Genomic DNA, 13624 nt, shown 5'->3' on the forward strand with positions numbered 1-13624 from the left:
TTTATTATACAATATATTTCTTAAATATTATGTATTCATATAAAATTATAATTTCATAATATTGGAACATTCCAACCCTGATCAATGAATAACCCTCTTGTAAGCCTTTATTTTTTATATCTTAAAATTCTTATATATATAATTATTATATGCAAAAATAACTACATGTGTGCATATATACCATATATAAATATATATTTTAGAAAATTTTGTGCATATACTTTCATAATATTCTGGAAATATTTTCCCTATTGTGAAAATTCATTTAGACTTAGATGCAGAAACACAGAATCATGGAATGGTGATCTTATAATAATCTACATTGAGATCCTGTGAAGGAAAATCTTCTTCAAAAAAAATTTTTAGACAGACAGTATATGCAAAGGTTACTAGAACACATTAAGATTCCCAATTTAAACTCAGGAATCTCTTATAGAAACCCAACTGTACCAAAAATAAGTTGATTCCCTGACAATTTATGCATTTTATATTTATTTAGAATAGAACTTTTCTTTCTATTATTTTGTCATGGATTTTGTCATTGCTATGTGTGATGGGAGATAAAGTAAAATAAATGAGAAAACAAAGGTTTGAGTTTCTGAAATACTCAGTTTATTAAGCAAAGTATTCCAAGTTTGAAAAATCGTTCCAGACCCTCCTCAGTGGCACCTAGACCCCATATATAAGGGGAAGCAAGGTTTTTATGACTTAAAACAAAATAATAAGGGCTAAATCAATTACAAATTAAATAATCTGATTTTAATTGAATAAAGTTTAAGTTTGCCAAATTGAGGGAGGGTGAAGTAATGTAATTCCTTTGAAATCAGGAAAGTAAAGGTATCCCGATCTCCTCTTAGTGGGATTAAAGGAACAAGGAAATAATAACCAAATTGGCTGGTATACAACCATTTTCCAGATAAGGCACAGGGTTGGTTTAAGGATAGATACTTAAGGGGAACCTCTTTTTCTCTGTTTGAATATGACAAAAGTTTCTGGTCAATTATCCTAGGTTTACGGTTAATAATCTTAAACCCAACAAGTAAATTAGCCGCTTCCCAGCAATGCAAAAAATTCCCAGATCAAAGGATCCATAAAAGTTTTCTCCACAAATTCCCATAAGTAAATAAAAAGTTTTCTCATAAGGCAGACAACTGGACAAGCCACAAACTTGAATCAAAACTGCACTTCCAGGAAGCTGGGAAGCTAAATGAATAAAGACAAAATTGGAATGAATTCCAGCCATCCCTTAACTCCCTCCCCACCAACCTAGCCCTGGAATTTAATGCATTACAATACCTTGCCACATACTCTTTGTCTAAAAGGGTTTTTTTAAATAAGCCTTCCTTCATAAGGTAACATGCTGAATTGCAGAGCGTTAAAAGATCACCACTCTGTGTTGTAAACAAGATGCTATGTTGCTGCATCTAGGTCTAAATGGATTTCCCAGCAGGGACAACAGTGCTAAAAATATGTGCACTTGTAGGTCCAGATAAACTGAATTCTCTAGGATCTTCTGGTCCTTTTCTCTGTTGGTCCGTTATACTTGGTGTCTGCTTGTGGGGTTCCAAGGCCGGTAGTGAGACAAAAATGGAAAGCTTTGGAAGCCATAATGGAAAAAAATAGAAGAGGTGTGAAAAGGTCACTCTGGGAGACACACTCACCAGTATCTTCAAGCTAGAGTTTCTGTCCAAAAAAGTACCAGTTATATTGACTATGGGGTTTAGGGGGTTAGATCAAAGGAATCTAGGAAGGAAAAGAGAGTCTTCTTATCCTCTAAGCAGATTCTTCATATAGTATCCCCAAGTGGGGAATATTCCCAGTGAGAAGTCAAAGCAATTAGGATCATAGGATTTAAAGTTGGAAGGAACTTTAGCCATCCTCTAATTCTACATTATTATTTGCAGATAAGGAAACAGAAGCCCCATTGCTCATTGTTTTATTTCCTCAATGTTAATGGGCTTTCACCTCTTCCTAACGTGAAAAAAGAAGAAAGAAAGGAGGAGGGGAAATATGATAGAGATTCAGCTGGGGTTGGTATAAAGGTGGCCATAAAAATGACTGGCAGCAATCAATCTTTGGGCTGAAGAGATCTTCCTCTTGCCCCTCCATTCATTATGCTCCCCTTCCCCTCTTTCCCAATCAGACCTTTTCTCCAGTGTTCTGGACTCTCCTAGCCTTGAAATCAGACAGATGAGGCATTCGTTGAGACTTTTTCACTTCAACTCCAGCACCCTTTGCACCTTACTCACACTACCTCCCTCTTCACATTGTAATGCCGAAGAAACTGAGCAAGACAAGAGATTAGAGTCCAATTCAATAGTTTATTAAATGGAAAGAAATACTGGGACCAAAGGATCCATGTTTGATCCCAGGGCTAGACAAGACTATCATCTCAAAGAGTCCAGCCAGAGTATCGGGACACCAAGCTTTTTTATAGGATAACAAGAACAATGACATAGTGGGGGAGGCACCTGGATGGGGATAATCTAATGGTGGGGGAGGCCCCTAGGATGACACAATGGAGGGGTTACTGATATTCTAATGACATCTAAACTGGATAAATCTTTATCTTGTCAAACATTAAGAAGGAATGTCTATAACCTAAAGATATAAAACCTTTATCTCATCAAACATTAAGAGGGAAAGGTTATAACTTGAGGCAGAATAACTAAATAGGACAATTGGGAAACTAGGTCAGGACATCAAAAGGGAACTTTGGCACAACAACATATGGTTTCCCACCCACAGTTACTATTTCTGAGGAAAGGAGTAACTTCATAGATTCCCATCTTAGAGCGCATTTCTTGTGATTAATTCCTGGACTGAGGTGACACAGTAGAAAATGCTACCTTCCAAGACCATGCTCAGGTTTCTCCCCATCACTTTTTATTTGAGCATCAAGTAGTAACTGGGCTGGGTCCAGACAGGGCTGCAACAATGATTTCTCTTTTCACTATAATTGCATTTGATGTCTCTGAGACATTCAGCTTCAAATGACTAAGAGCCAACTAGTAATACAAGATGGAAGCTCAAAAGAGTTGCTGGGCTGAATATGATGATCTGAGCCTGGATTAAGATATTAACTGAAACTTTGGATTTTGATGGGATTGTCAAGACAGCGAGTGTAAGGGAGAGTGCCCAGGAGGAGCAGAATCGAGAAAATGTTTCCACAGAAACCTAGAGAACAGAGCACGTCTCAGAGCTTATGGTGCTAACAATCTCAAATGCTGTAGAGAGGTCAAGACAAATGAGAGCAGAGGGAAGAAAAGGGTCACTCAAGCTGACAATTATAGATCATTAGTAAATGTAGAAATGGTGGTTTCAACTGAGATAGGGGCAAAAAGCCAAGTTACATCGGTTTGCAAAGTTCATGAGAAGGGAAGTGCAGGCAATGAGCATAGATTATTTTTAATAGGTATACATCTGTGAGAGGAAGGAGGCATTTAAGAGTACTGCTTGACAAGAGAGTGCAAGTGAAAGTTTTTTTTTTAAACATGGAAGACAATTGGACATGACCAAAAGAAAGAGAGGAGTTAGTATATTCGGAGAGAATGAAAATTAGAGGGAAAAAATGATTATTTAGTCTGCTAGAGGAGATAGGCAGCCATAGGATTAAGGGTATGGGTAGAGAGGCCTGGCCTGGAAAATCAACAAGTTGCCTCTTCTTTCTTTTCCTTGCGCACTTACTGGCACATAGTAAGTACTTCATAAACTCATAGTAACAGATTTGGAGTCAAAGCTCCATAGATTTACTGGCAATCAATATATCCTGATCCAGTCACACTGTCCAGTTATTGACAATTCCATAGCTAAAAGGGAGGCTTCCTAGTCTCCCTAAGCATCTGTTCCATTGAGCCCCAGGAACCCTGTCCACATTCCTATACCTCCATATTAGTTGTCTTTCTTTTTATGAGGACAGTCCATCTACACATGCTCTTTCTAGACACATAAAGTTGCATTCCACCATGAGACAACTCCACCTGATACTGAACCAAATTAACCTGAAATGATACATCAAATAAAAACAAACCAGTTATAAACTTCTCATTCTTAAGTCACAATTGCCATATCTCGATGCCTCTCCACACTGACTACTCCCAACATTACTCTCTATTCTGTTAAGTTTTTCCACTACAATAATGTGGGGTGTTTCTTTTTTTAATCCCAGAGAATATATAAAACTTGATTGCAATTGGAGAATATTCAACAAAATAATTGTTTAAGTAGCCTATTGTCATGAATAAGGTAGTAAATCAATTATAGAGATGTAAAGGAAAGCTTTGAATAGTTAGGCCAAATGAAAGTGGTGGTGCTTTGGGGTGGGAAACTATAGTTGCTGTTGTTGAATAGTTCAGTCATGTCCAGCTCTTTCTGACCCTTGCATCTCACCACCCCAGGCTCTTTTGTCCTCCACTATCCAAGTTCATGTTCATTGCTCCCATGACACCATCTATCCATCTTGTTCTCTCCAGCCCCTTTTCCTTTCATCTTCAATCTTTCCAACATCATAGAATTTTCCAGTGACTCCTGTCTTCTCATTATGTGGCCAAATGATTTAAGCTTCAAATTCAATATTTGATCTTTCAATGACTAGTCTGAATTAATGCAAACATTCACTGATCTAATCTTGTTGTCTCTCAGAACTCTCCAACGTTTGTTTTAGCACCAGAATCCTAAAGCATAATTGAGTGTTCAGCCTTTCTATACTTCAATTCTCATAGCCATACATTGCTATGGAAAAGAAACACATTTTGTCAGCAAGTCAGGTTATGTCTCTGACTTTTGCCTGCTGTTCAAATTCGAAAGCTTTGTCAATCAACAAGAGTCTTTAAACTTCATAGCAGCAGTCATCATCTGCAGTGATCTTTGAGCTTAAGAATATAGAATCTGAAACTGCTTTCATCTCTTCTCCCTCTATTTGGAATGTAACAATGAGACTAGTGGCAAAGATTTAAGAGTGTTGCGGTTTTTTCCATGTTTAGGTGACTTTTATGCCATCTTCTTTCACCCTCATCCAAAGTTCATGTTCATTGCTCCCATGACACCATCTATCTATCTTGTCCTCTACCAGCTCCTTTTCCTTTCATCTTCGTTTTCTTCATTTTCTTCTTCTTCTTCATTTTCTACCATCAGAGCGGTTTCATCTCATTATGAGATTTTAAGGTGTTTATCCCAGAAACTTCAATTCTGGCTTTTAATACATCCAATCTCACTTTTTACATCAAGTGCTCAATTAAAATTTAAATAAATACATGGCAACATACAGCCTTATTGTACTCTTTTCCCAATCCAAAAACAATGACTAGTTCCATATTTTGTTCTATTATTTCTTGCATAGATTCCTCAAGAGAGAAGAAAAAAATGAAATGGCCCTACCATCACTTTGAAAACTTGTCACATTCCAAAAATAGAAAAATAGTTTTAGTATAAATGAAGCAGAAGTAAATGCCTGGGTTTTTTTTTCTGAACTCCCTGTTTTTTCTATAATCCAGCAAATGCTGGCAATTTTCTCTTTCAGTTCTCTGCCTCTTTGAAAATTAACGTGCCCTTTTAAATTATTGGTCACATATTGCTAAACCCACACTTAAAGAATCTTAAACATCACCTTGCTGGCATATGAAATGAGTAGAAATGTTCAGTAATTTAAGCATTCTTTGGCATTGATCTTCACCAGGATTTAGCTGTAAATTGATATTTTCCAATTCAGTGGCCACCAAATTTGATGACATATTGCATGCAGCTCTTTAACAGAATCATCTCATGATTTTAAATGGCTCAGTCAGAATTTTGTTTCCTCCTTAAGCCTTATTGGTAGCAATGTTTTCATCCCTGGTATCAAAGGCCTGACATGGTACATACTTGGTCTCTGCTACTGTCAGCCTCCCCATTGAACTGAAAGTGACCTGTTGAGTCAGAACCCCAGAGAACATAGACTGTTTGGAGGCTGTTGTTCCTTTCTGTTTGCCTTTCCTTGTGTCCTCAGTGCTTAATGTAGAAGCTGAAATACAATATGTATTTTACAATATGTGTTTAATAAACTCTTGCTCATTGTTGACTATTAGCTGTTTCCATAAGTTACATTCCCTTCCCCAATGTGCCTTTTCACAGGAATCCTCCATTTGTGGAACTCTCTCTACCCTCTTATTTTCCTCACAGAGTCCTCATATAGCTCACTTTCCATGTCCTTATACAAGATCTTTTCTATTGTCCTTATCCTTCTTGGAATTTTATGCATTTATTCTTTGTAATTATTTTCTCTGTATGTGTTCCATCTCCCCAATACAACTCAAACTCCTTGAAGGCAGAAACATTCTGATTTTTATCCTCTTCAACTCCCAAGATTTTAACATACAAAAATCATTTATGAAAAGTTTTAAATTTTAGTTTTACTTTTGCTATCATTGCAATTTCTTTGTAATCCATCATCAAGAAATATTAGTTAAAGGCCTCCTCTGTTGAGCCATGTGCTAAGTGCTGAGGATACAAAAGAGGCAAAAGATGGTTCCTGCCCACAAGGAACTCCCAATCTAAATGTGGGAAGATGCGAACAATAAAAATCCACAAAAAGATTAATACAACATAAATAGGAAATGATTAAAAGAATGAAAGCACAAAAATTAAGAAAGATTGGAAAAGGCTTCTTGCAGAAGATGGGTATTTAACTAAGACTTGAAGGAAGGTGGGGAAGTCAGGATGTGGAAATGAAGAGGGAGAGCATTCATCCCTGGCAGATGGCCAGAGAAAATCCCAGAGACCTCATGATTTATCATGGGACTTAAGAAAGGACCACAAGGCTGTGTAATTTAAGGAGAGGGAGCAATTCCTCCCAAACAGAGATGACAATGATTTTTAGAGAAATGTGTTTATTGTAGTATAGATCATATTTTTGGATTGTGAATCATCCTGAAAAGCCAAATTTTTTCTCTTTAAACACTGATTATATAATTGGTAGTCATAACCTCCTGCCCATAGTTTTATTTTTCCTATTTGTTTCTTTTCTGTATGAATCAACTCTTGTTTGAGTTTTGCTTTTGTATTATAAATTTTGTTTTCCAGAAAATGATTTCCTGTCTGGATCTTCTCACTACTGATCATATATTAATGCGGTGCTTTCCTCTAGCTTCTGTCTCTCCTTTTGATAGATGTGCTATGAATGACCAGCTAAGCAAGATTTCATATGAAAACACTGCTAAGTCTTTGACCAGGGTGAAAATATGTCTATTCTCCTCCAACCTGTGTAAATAAAGCTTACAAAGGAAAAAATGTTGCATCAGTATTTTTTCACCACCTATTGTCTAATATAAAGAAGACTTAACTAACTCAATACTTTATGTAGTTTCCTGACTGACCAAAGATGGTCAAACTCTTGACCTTGTTGTCATCACCAAAAGTCTTTCACATTCACATTTATGTGTTCTGAAATTACTCACTCTGATCATAATCTTCCATCTTCTAACCCCAAAACTTGTTTTATTCCTCACACTATGACTCCTAGTCACTTGACTCCTCAGTTCTTTTCCAAGCCATTGTCCCTACCAGGCTATTGTCTATCTCATCTTGGCCACTTGATGAACTAGTTCAAGCTATATATTGTCCTCTTTCCTATTTTCTCAATTCCTCAGATCTTATATTTGACTATATGTATTTATAATAACAGTTTTATTTTTATTTTTTTCTCATTTAGGAAGGGAATATTGTAGAAGGAGAAAAGAAGGCATGTTTTACTGATTGAAAGAAATGAAATAAATAATAATGAAAAATAATAAGTGATTCAGAGCATAGTTTAATGTGAATGTTGATAAAATTGATTTTTTTCTTTGAAAATTGCATGTTCCAAATTCCAAACCTTCTAATAGTACAGTAGGGAATCCATTCATTTATCAATTGACGAATTGTTCTGGTTCTTACCAATTTTAATGAATTCTTTATATATCTTCAAAATGAGAAGTGGCTCACAGGCTAAAATTAAAAGTGAAACAGTAAACTAGAAAAATATTTTCATTAAGTTTCTGTGATCACATTTTCTATGCTAATCCAAAGCATAGTAAACTAATCTAGAGAACAACTTTATAAAATAATATATACAAAAATAATAGGAAGATAATCAATTGATCCATAAATGTTTATTAGGTTTAATAGATTTTTCCTGCATATCTCAGCCAGAAAGTTGGGGCTTTTATGATCTTCCAACACCCATCCACGATTTTGGCCAATTAATTCTGGGAATCTCTGAAAGGTTGCTTTTTTGAATATGTAAATCTTATTTCAAAGGACAGGAAAAGAAGAGGAACTTGAAGACCTGGGGACCCTTCAAACTACTATACCCAGGTCCAGTTGGGAAAGCCATGGAGACAATTCCAGGATTTGTAGGCCGTGGACTTCATTTCAAAACTGGACTCTGCCATTATATGGCTTTGGACCAGTAGTTTAACCTCCTGACCTCAATTTTCTCATTTATAAAATGAAGTGTTTGGATCTAAAAGAGCTTCTAAGTTTCTTTCTAGCTCTAAATGTAAGAATCTGCTTTATCTCCTGCTTTAGTGGGTCCAGGAGACCAGTAAAAAAATCACTTATCTTTTGCCGGTGAAGGGAAACCACGCCAGAAACAGGAGACCCTTGAACCTGTCCTGGGTAATGGAACCAGATAGGGAAGAATCATGCAACAATCAATACACCTTGAGTTCCCAAGCTCTTAGTATGTCAAAGGCAAGGAGGGAAGTTAGCCTCATTGTCTGCTAATCCTTGCTGTTGTGAGGAATTATCAAGGCTTTCCCAAGTTTCAGCCATCCAAACTTCAGGGTCATGTTCTTGGTTGGAGCCAGGCTATAGGAAAAGTGAAGAATTTGTGCTAGAAGCCTGCAAGAGAGAATGCAGAAGCAGTTAAGGATATATGTTCCCCACTCATCTCCCAAAGGACTTGACTTGGAATGGGAGTGGGCAGAGTTGAGATGCATTTCTTTCTTCTCTTCCTCTTTTGGACTCAAAGGCCAAAGAAAACCTCGTTAAAGTGTATAAACCACTTCCCTTACCCAAACCTCAAGTTGTAGCTAGGGTAATTATTATTATCCTCATTTACAGAAAAAGAAAAAATGAGATTTGGCCACAGTCACATACAGAACAGGTATGGTATAAAATTAACAAACCCAAATCAGATTCAGACTATACTGCTTCCTCCTGAGTATACTGACTATCTAAAACCCACTGTAGTTTGTGATTTCCCTCTTCACCTAAATTCCTGTCACAGGTTAAAATTGATTTTTCCTTCGTTCCCCTAACTTGTCTTTTTCATCCCATCCTATTAACTCAAAGTAATATACTATATGATTGTCATGTGCCAGGTACAATGTATGCTGAATAATAGAGACATGTATGCAAAAACTGAACATTCCATGAACTTAAGAAACTTAGAATGTAGCAGCATGCAAAGTAGGAAATCATAGAGCCTTGAACACAGGAAGCATTTCATGGAAACTTGTTGATTTCTTTGCTCATTGATTATGTGCAATAAAACTGTGTTTTGTAAAAATTATCCTCTGAAAATCACTCAACAGCAAAGTACAGACAGTATCTTGAGATAATTGCACCTTGAAAAGTGTTTAAGTCTCTTATAAAGAAGGCTGTCTCTGTCAGAGAGGTGATGACTCTTTGATAGTTGCTATAGCAACAGTTGGGTGTCAGTTTTATTTTTTACTTTCTAAGTTATAATTAAACAGGAACAGAAGCCAGAAATGCTAATGAAAACAGAGCACAAAAAACATCTAAGACTCACTTGGTTAAATAACAATAATCACAACAATTGATGAACAAGACCCAAAATAAATAAATAAATACTTTTCAAAGGGCTTTACCCTTTAGGGGATAATAATTGAGAGTGATCATAGTCTCTAATTGTTTCTTCTTCTAATTCTCCACAGACAAGGAAATTCATGAAGAAATCAAGAGGAAAGGCTTGAAGAATGTAGGATGTCTATTAGGAAATTCAAAAAGGTTGCCCTTAATAGCAATGTGGCATATGGTGGATAGAGTTGCCTTCTGCCAGGAAGAACTGGGTTTAACTATCTTCAAATAAATACTAGCAGACTCGATCTTCAACCAATCAGCTTAACCTCTTAGGGCTTTTCAAAGACTTTCACTAATTTCCACTTGAAGCAAATATCAATATATTTGACTTGGAATCAGGAAGACTTGAGTTCAAATAGTTGCCTCTGATACTTACTAGTCTATATCTATATGTAATACATGGCACAAGCATGCAGACATATGCATTTGTATACAGTCATATTTACACAAAGAACAAACATATTACACATACCCTCTCTGTGCTGGGCCACACTCTCAGATAGTCTGAATTTCTCATTCAAAGAGCAACTCTGGTGAGAGTGGGGATTCTTTATTGTTAGTTTTATATTATTGTGGTTAAGTTTATTTATTTTTAATACACACTTGTTTATGAATCATGTTGGAAGAGAAAATCAGAACAAAAGGGAAAACCATGGAGAGAAAAAACAGAAAAAAAGTGAATATACCATGTATTGATTTTACATTCAATCTCCTTAGATCTTTTCAGGTGCAAATGGTATTTTTGTCCAAAGTCTTCTGGGATTACTTCAGATCACTGAATTGCTTAGAAGAACCAGAGAGCCTTTCCTAGTTGATATCTACTTTCTTATGTTTCTGTGTACAATGTATCCTACTTGTTTCATTCAGCATCAGTCCAAGTAAATCTTCCAGACCTTTCAAGAATCAGCTTGATTCATACATATTATATAACAAGTAATATTCCATTACCTTCATGTACATTCAACTTATTTAGCCATTTCCCAACACTAGGTATCCACTCCTTTCCCCATTCTATTGCCATCACAAAAGAGCTGCTACAAACATTTTGCACAGTGTGATGATCCATTTCCTTCTTTTATGATTTCCCTGGGATACAGACTCAGTAATACGACTGCTCAGGTCAAAGGGCATGCAACACTTTAAGCCTTTCTGGGCATACTTCTCAGATGTCATGTTTACATACTCCAGTAATGCATGCATGTCCAGTTTTCCAACTCTTCCAATATCATCATTACTTCCATTTTTCCACATCACTCAACATTTATCATTACCTTTTCCATGTCATTTAGATCCAATCGAAGGTATCGGTGGTACCTCAGAGTATATTACACTTTGTCTTTCTCTAATCAATAGTGATTTAGAGCATTTTCATCTACTATAAATGGCTTTAATTCTTGTTATCTAAGAATTGTCGGCTCATTATCCTTTGATATTGATCAATTGGTGGACTGATTGATATTCTTATCAATTTGATACCATTCTTTCATATATTTTAGAAATGGACCTTTTATTTAAAATGCTGGCTGATAAGATTTTTCCTCAACTTTATGGTTCCTTTTAATTTGTTTCTATTGTGTTTTCTTTGCAACTTTTAATTTAATGATAATCTAAAGTTGTACCATTTTGCTTTCATAATGTTTTCTAAGTAGCTCTTTGATTCATAAATTCCCTCCTTCTCAGAGCTGATAAGATAATTCTCCTTGTTTCTCCTAATTTGTTTATGATACATTTGTTTGTCAAACTTTTTATGGACAAATCAAAGTATCCATTTGTTACTATTTTGATATTTAGTCTAATTCTCTCGAGATATAGGTTTATCCCGATTTTCCACATATATTTTCTGGTTTTTCAGCAATTCCTGTTAACAAATAATAGTTCCTATTGCAGAGCTTGAGTTTGGTGATTTATCAAATACGTAGATTATTCTCTCATTCTATCTAATCTATTCCATTGATCACAGTCTATTTCTTAGCAATACCAAATGAGTTGTTATTGATTGCTATCAATAGTATAGATTTTGGTCTTGGTACTACTAAGATCACCATTCTTGATACAAATGTTTTTTATTAAATTAATTCCCCTTTGATATTCTTGACCTTTTGTTTCTTCCAGATGAATTTTGTTATTATTTTTCCTAGATCTATAAAATAACATTTTGGTAGTTTGATTGGTATGACACTGAACAAGTAGACCAATTTAGACAGAATTGTCACTTTTATTATATTACCTCAGCCTAACATGAACAATTGATATTTTCCCAATTGTTTAGACTTGATTTTATTCATGTCAAAAGTGTTTAATAATTGTGTTCATATAGTTCTTGGGTTTGTCTTGGCAGGTAGACCCCAGGTAGATTTTATTTCATCTACAGTAATCTTAAACGGAATTTCTCTTTCTATCTCTTGCTGGAAAAAATAAATAACCAAGTTTGTCAGTAATATATTGAAATGTTGATGAATTGTGTGGGTTTCCTTTATATCCTTAAATTTTGCTAAAGCTGTGAATTGTTTATAATAGGTTTTTGGATGATTTTCTAGGATTATTTAAGTATATCATCATCTCATCTGCAGAGTGATAGTTTTATTTCCTCATTACCTAATCTAATTCTTTTGTTCTTTTCTTATTGCTAAAGCCAACATTTCTAGTATAATGTTAAATAATACTGGTGAGAATGGGCATCCTTGTTTCATTCCTGATCTTATTGGGAAGCCATCCAGCTTCTCTTCATTACAAATAATATTTGCTGTAGGTTTTTGATAGATACTGCTTATTATTTTGAGGAAAGTTCCCTTTATCCCTATGATCTCTAATGTTTTTAATAAGAATAGATGCTGTATTTTGTCAAAAGCCTTTTCTGCATCTATTGAGATTATTTTATCCTTATGATAAGTTGCTTTGCTAATATTTAATTTAAAATTTTTGCATCAACATTCAGTAGGCAGATTGGTCTGTAATTTTCTTTCTCTCTTTTGGCCCTTCTTGATTTAGGTATCAGTGCCATATTTGTGTCAGAGAAGCAATTTAGCAGTACTCCTTCTTTACCTATTTTTGCAAATAATTTACATAGTACTGTAATTAATTGTTCTTTAAATGTTTGGTAGAATTCACTTGTGAATTCCTCTGACCCTGGAGAATTTTTCTTAGGGAGTACATTAATGACTTGTTCAATTTCTCTTTCTAAAATGGGACTATTTAATTATTTTAGCTCCTATTTAGTTAACCTGCAATTTATACTTTTATAAATTTTCATCCATTTCAGTTAATTGTCAAACTTGCTAGCACAGAGTTGGGCAAAATAGCTGCTAATTATTACTTTAATTTATTTTTCATTATGGTGAGTTTACCCTTTCATTTTTGATGCTAGTGATTTGTTTTTTTCCTTTCCTTTTCTGATCAAATTAATCAAAGGTTTATCTATTGTGTTAGTTTTTTTTCATAAAATCAACTCTTAGTTTTGTTTCTTGGTTCAATAGTTTTCTTAGTCTCTATTAAAGTAATCTCTCCTTTAAGTTTTAAAATTTCTAATTTGAGTATTTAATTAGGGTTTTAATTTCATTTAGCTTTTTAGTTACATGCCTAATTCAGTTGATCTCCTTTTTCTTTATTTTATTTATGTAGCTATTTAGAGATATAAAATTTCCCCTAGGAACAGCTTTGGTTGCATCCTATGGATTTTGGTTCTGGTGAGAGTGTCGAGCACCCATATACAGAGTACATTCTGATTATTTACAAGAGTCTTCCTCACACTATCCCAGGGTCTGAGGAAGCTGTACTTTCCCTATAC

The sequence above is a fragment of the Sarcophilus harrisii genome, chromosome 3, assembly GCF_902635505.1.
Source record: "Sarcophilus harrisii chromosome 3, mSarHar1.11, whole genome shotgun sequence".
NCBI classification, from domain to species: domain Eukaryota; kingdom Metazoa; phylum Chordata; class Mammalia; order Dasyuromorphia; family Dasyuridae; genus Sarcophilus; species Sarcophilus harrisii.